A 6,591-nucleotide genomic window follows, 5' to 3' on the forward strand; every position below is an offset into this window, starting at 1 on the left:
GAATACTTGAACATGCCTATGTAAGTGTCTGAAACCCCCTTTTTGTGTCATTAGTAGAATCATAGAGTTGGAAGAGACCACAAGGGCCATCAAGTCCAACCCCCTGCAATGCAGTAACACACAATCAAAGCACTCCCGACATATGCTGATCCAGCCTTGGTTTAAAAACCTCCAAAGAAGGAGGCTGCACCACTCTCTGAGGCAGTGAATTCCACTGTTGAACAGCGCTGACAATCAGGAAGTTCTTCCTAATGTTCAGGTGGAATCTCTTTTCCTTCACCTTGAATCCATTACTCCCGTGTCCCAGTCTCTGAGGCAGCAGAAAACAAGCTTGCTCCCTCTTCGACATGACATCCCTTCAAATATTTAAACATGGTTATCATGTCACCCCTTAACCTATGCTTCTCCAGACCAAACATCCCCAGCTCCCTAAGCCTCCCTTCATAGGGCATGGACTCCAGACCCTTTACCATTTTGGTTGCCCTCCTCTGGACCCGCTCCAGCCAGTCAATATCCCTCCCGAACTGCGGTGCCCAGAACTGTACACAATATTCCAGGTGAGGTCTAACCAATGCAGAATAGAGAGGTACAATTACATCCCTCGATCTTGACACTATGAGCTTCATTGTGAGCTGAGAATAACTGCACAATGTAGACTTTCCTGCGAAACAAATGTAGCTTAGTTTTCTGTGGAAACAAAGATAGCAAGACATTGAGTTGGGCAACTAGAGATTTGGATTATACAAAAGTTAGGTGCGGGAAGACATAATAATACCAGATGGATACCATAGCTCCTATTCATAACAAGTAGTGTGAATGCAGCCTTTATTGAGAGAAACTGATCCCATAGCATCCAACAGTAGAATTCCTGTGCCTTCTGGCAGTTGTAAAAAAAGATGATTTTACCAAGCATACCATCTATATCATACAGCTAGGAGAAGCCCCAACTTGGAGCCTTTTAAGGCTATGATGCTCAATTCCCTTCCTCTCTTGAGGATGATGTATTGTTTGATCCAAACTACAGTATAATCCTAGTAATTAGGGAAGTAAAGTTGATTAGGAATGTTTTTTGGTTTGTTATGGCTGACTTTTGTTAACTTGCTGAACTCGGGTCTCTTAAGCCTGTTCAACATGCAGAAAATTGAGGTGGTCAAACGGACTCAACCAGTTCAGTGTATAAGTAGTAGATTCCAGCTTTGAACACGCCATGCCATCAGAAAAATCCCACTGTAAACAACACCTTTGCACAGCTGAGCAGAAGGTTCAACACCATACCTTTGCTTACCCTACTGGTTTTCTATTAGCTGGGAGTTCAGCATGTGGCTTTTCCTAACCACCCATTTGGTTCTGTCTCTAGTGATGCAATTCATTTTGCCACTTCAGGTGTCTGCTACTTCATTGTCATCTCGTAGTATTGTGTATGCAAACCATTCCTTAAGTAGTCTGCTTATTGTGCGGATTGCTGTTCTGTCAAGAGTCAAAGGATTACATATGCAGATGGGCTGGCATGAATAGGTAGATAGATAGTTAATAGATCTGCAGGGCTTTCCAGATAGCCTAGGAATTCATATTCCATCAGCCCCTACCAGCATGGCCAATTGGCCATGCTGACAGAGGCTGATGGGAATTGTAGTTCCTGAACATCTGGAGAGCCGCAGGTTCCCTACCCCTGGGCTAGCATGACAGATTATGGCCCAACCCAAACAAAAAATACAAACTGTTCAATAATCATTACGTGAGGCGACACCTGATAAAAATCTGGGACAAATACAAAGATATATTATACAGAAAAGTTCCCTTATGGGTATCCCGTATGGAGTCGTTACAGGTAAAAGATATAAACAATAGGATTTGGCCAACATACAAAATGATATTAACCCAACAAAACAATCAAATTATTCTGAAAGACAGAGATCAGATCATAATAGAAGGTAGATCATGCCAGTGGTACACCTATAACCAATTATATCATTACTTTAAAAAAGACAAAGAAATATGGGGCTTTACTATGAAACCAACCGCATTCGATGAAATAATACAAACAAATAAAAAAACGTTGAGTAAAATATATAAGCTACTTCTAATATTGGATACAGAGGAGGAATTAATAAAAAACAGTATGATAGAGTGGAGTCGGAATTTAAAAAAGAATTTAAACTTAGACGATTGGGAATGTATTTGGAAAAATGCATATAGCCAAATAGTCTGTATAGACATACGAGAGAACATAGGGAAAATGATACATAGATGGTATATCACACCACTAAAGATATTCAAAATAAATAATAACTACTCACCGCTATGTTGGAAATGCGGGAAAGAGGTGGGATCCTTCTATCATATATGGTGGTCGTGCCCAAAAGTACAAAGATTCTGGAAAAAAGTACATAAAAAAACACAAGTTATTTTAAAAACTAACTTTGAAATGTTACCAGAAATATATCTGTTGGGGTTATACAAGGACAAAAAACTTACCTGTAATTCCAAATTATTGACCTATTTATCATCATCAGCCCGCATTGAAATAGCGAGAAACTGGAAATCATCACAACTTCCCTCCATAAATGATTGGTAAACTGTGGATCTACATGGACCTGGACTTATTGACCATCACATTGCAAAACAAGGACATACAAAAAAATAAGGAGGATAGCTGGTCTCTACTGAAAGAATTCTTCGCAAAAAGGTTTCAAACCATCTGAATTAAAATATACGAAAGTTATTTGTTATTCCTTTTTCTTTTTTGTATAAGGAGTACGAAGATGTATGCTGTGTAATATAGAAGGCTAGTGACAATTAAGTGATATTTTATTTAACGAACAGTAGAAAGATTGGTGAAGTCAAACCTAATTTAGTTGAAGAAATTGTATATTTTAGAGATGACAACCCTTAAATAGGGAACTACATATTTGAAAAGTTTTCTTCTCTCTCTTTTAAATCAACTTTATGTAAAAGTTTTAACTGACAAATACTGTATGATTTCTTTTTTGTAATGTTGTAAATCTCAATAAACATTTATGTAAAAAAAAAAGAGTCAAAGGATTACCTCCTCTACCTTTGTTGGGCTTGGATTATCTAAACCTAACATGTATAGGTCATGTGGTACTCTTAAACAGTGGATGGAATTAGTGCAGTGGAAGATGGTGTTGCCTTGATTTTGATAAAATAATCTGAGAGATGCAGATCTTTTAGGCAGAGAGGTGAGATAAGTACACATCTGGTCCCTTTCAGCTCTTCTTCTTTAGTTGATTGGGCTAAAAGTCTTTAGTGGAATTGTCAGTAATGAAATTCTCAAGAAACTAAATGTGAAAGTTGGAGAGACTGAATTGTGCACCCCCCAAAAATCCATCCTGGACTTGAAACTGATACATTGTCATCTTGAAGGTATTTTGGCATAAGCAAAAGTATGTTAAAATATGCGTCTGAACTATCGTAGCCGAGTAGAATCCCAGGTTTTCCAGATACTAGGACCATACCCCATCAGCCCCTACCAGCATGGGCAATTGTCTGATGGGAATTGTAGTTCTGAACATCTGGAGAGTCGCAGGTTCATAATAGAATCCCGTGTTCAGATACCAGTCCACCCATCAGCCCCTACCAGCATGGCCAATTGGCTGATGGGAATTGTAGTTCCTGAACATCTGGAGAGCCGCAGGTTCCCTACCCCTGCCGTAGAGAGATTAATATCCAGAAGTGCTACTTTTCTGATATTGTAGGTTTCAGTGGATCTTGCTCTTGCTGGAAGTATCTGAAATGGCTCTGCCTGGGTACCTGGAATCATAAAGAGACTCATTGCATCTGAACTCAACCCTTGTGAAATTGTTGACACAGAATGCTGAGATTTATTAGCTTTTCTGTTGAAGGGAGTGTAGCCTCCAATCATAAAACTTTGACTATTGCACCTGAAGGCTCGTTAGGTTTGATTGTAGAATTGCTCTAGATGTGAGAAGATGATGTTTAACACCCTCGGTTGTATAAAAAGGGGGCAAACAAGTGCAGCAGTGGGAAGATTTAGCATTTTTCCTCATTAGCATTTATCCTTCCTCATCCTATAGATTCAGGGCTACTTACATTGGGCTGTATCCTAAGCATTCTAATTGGATAAGCCTTTTTTCCTGCCACATCTTATTCTCTATAGCTCCACATGCTCTCCTCCCCCCCCTCCCCCTCCCCCCAAAATTCCTCAGAGTTGCAGGATCTTTCAGATGTCAAATGTATAATGGGAGCAGCTGTGTTATGCGGAGAACTGGCCATTGCTTGCAAAAAACTTCTGGAAGAACCTATTAAGATGAACCAGCTGTCTCAAGCTTTAGCCTGATACCTAGCAATTGAAAACAGGCTTTGCACTGATGTGTCAGTCCTGCTGCATGGGCAGTGTGGAGGGAAAAAACAGTTTTTTAAAGCCGTTATCTGTCTTTGCAGCTGAGAAATGCAAAAGCAGAAGCTTCATGAATTGCAAAAGTAGATTGTATTATCATGTAACTAGCACTATCACCTGAAGTAAAAAAGTGGTTAGTGGCTGCTCTCCACAAGCAAGTTATGTTTGCAAATTATTCTTTGGGTGTATGTGTGAGAGAATATGAATCTGTTTTGCTCTTGGCCTTTTTAGTAGCTGCAGAGTCTTCACTATACTGGAGTGAAGGAACAGCCCTACCATCATCCTTCTGGAGGATTATGGGGTATCATGCTTTTTCCAACAAGGGCATATACATTAACTTGCAGGTTGATGAAAGGCAGCTGAGGAAACATACTGATAATCTGGACTGCGATGCATATAGGCGGTGTGGTTCAAGAAATCTGGTAGAATGGAATGGATGCAGGTATATCGTGTGCCTAGGAAGCTGTCTTATGGAATTGGCCCATTGGTCTAGTATTATCTCCTGGTCTAGTATTATCTAGTTATTATTATAATAATAACTTTTCTAGGGTTCTGCTTGCGAAAGGTTTTTCTCAAGAATTACAATCTGAGAGGCTTTAACTGGAAACATCCAGGTTTGAACCTGGGCCTCTTCTGTGTACAAAGCATAATTGTCATGCATGTACATCCCAGAACCTTTCTGCAACTCTGGTACTGGAAGCAAATTTCATTCAGTTCTTTTCAAGTGTTTTCTAATTGATGAATATTTCTGTAAAAAGCTGGAGAGTAGCCATGTGCTCGATTGGGCACTGGAGATGAAGAAGTTTTGTTAATGATCTTTCAGTCAAGCCATTTGTAATCACCTTGCTGGGGAAAAGGAATATCGCCTGGACTTAGTCCAAGATACAGACAATGATTTCATTCATATAGAACTCTCCCATGAGTTGGGTGGTATCTATAAAATCAAAACAGGCACATAAAACTTGAATTTATATCCCTTACCCAGGGACACCATCCAAGAGGCCAGCATTTGCTGGTATGGGGTTCTCAGTTTAATTAAGATCAAAGCGTAGACTGATCATAGAGCAAGCCGGCAGCTGGTGAGCTTTGAGAGTTCCTTGATTGAACAGAGTTACATCTTCCTGTACCTTTTTGAAAAGTAGTATGGAATAAAGAAAATACTGGTGTTGTCATTTGCTGGAGAAGTTCAGTTCCAAGTTGACCAGAGGAGAAAGGATCAGTAGCTTGTTTTGCCACCCTTACAGTTCACTTGGCTGGGCCCACACCTCAGGAAGAATCCTCTAATGTGCATAGTGCTTATAGGTTAATTGATGCACCTATTCAGTTTCAATTGCTGCAAGTTCCACTGAGCCAGTGGCAGAAATTCCAGGTTGAAGAATAATGTTTTGAGGACAAATCTTGTAAGCATTCTTGAATAAATCAGCCTAGGTTGCTTATAGTAATTTATTTGGGATAGTAAAGGGTTTCTGCAGAATCCTGGCAGACTGAGTGGCTAGGGAACAAAATTACCCATCGAGTACACTGGAACATCACACCCTCCTTCCTGGAGACACCAGTAGTTTTGAAATTTAGTTGCTACTACCTCAGAATGAGTATTGGAATGAAAGTCCAAATTCCATAAAAATATTCAGTCTTTGATGATAGTGAACAAAGACTCAGTAAAAGAAAGCAGCAAAACAGCAAGTGTGCCTCAAGTTTATCATTTTGTGAGCCACGTAGCTGTAACAGTCCAATCTTGGTGGGGTGGGGGGTGAATTGGCTGGCAAGTTTGCATGTGCCATCACGTTTGCCCACCCCCAACTTATACCAACAGAAAGGGCAAACAGAGAGGTGGAGAGGGTGCTGTGGAGTATTATCTGGCCAACCCAGAAGAGCCTGTGCCCTGCAAAATTGCACTGGCCTAAAGTCATATGCTGTGTGCAGCTGGGGCTGGCTAGGGGCATTCCCAGGAGCTTTCAGCTCAGGAGCACCCCCGGCATAGCTCTTGGTGTAAGTCCATTGACTATGGAGAGCTTTCAGGGGGCGGAGTTTTCCTGATATTCACTGCCTCCCCACACTGTCTGGAAGTCTTCTGGATTGAACTAAGATTCACTGCATGGTTTGGAACAAATAATTGTTTTTTGCTTAATCTACGTACTATGAGTGCAAATGTAAAATGCTGCTCTGGGGTTATTAGGCAGAGGAAGGGTTGCAAGCATAGCACATGAAGAATC

This window comes from Sphaerodactylus townsendi, linkage group LG06, assembly GCF_021028975.2.
Source record: "Sphaerodactylus townsendi isolate TG3544 linkage group LG06, MPM_Stown_v2.3, whole genome shotgun sequence".
Taxonomy (NCBI): domain Eukaryota; kingdom Metazoa; phylum Chordata; class Lepidosauria; order Squamata; family Sphaerodactylidae; genus Sphaerodactylus; species Sphaerodactylus townsendi.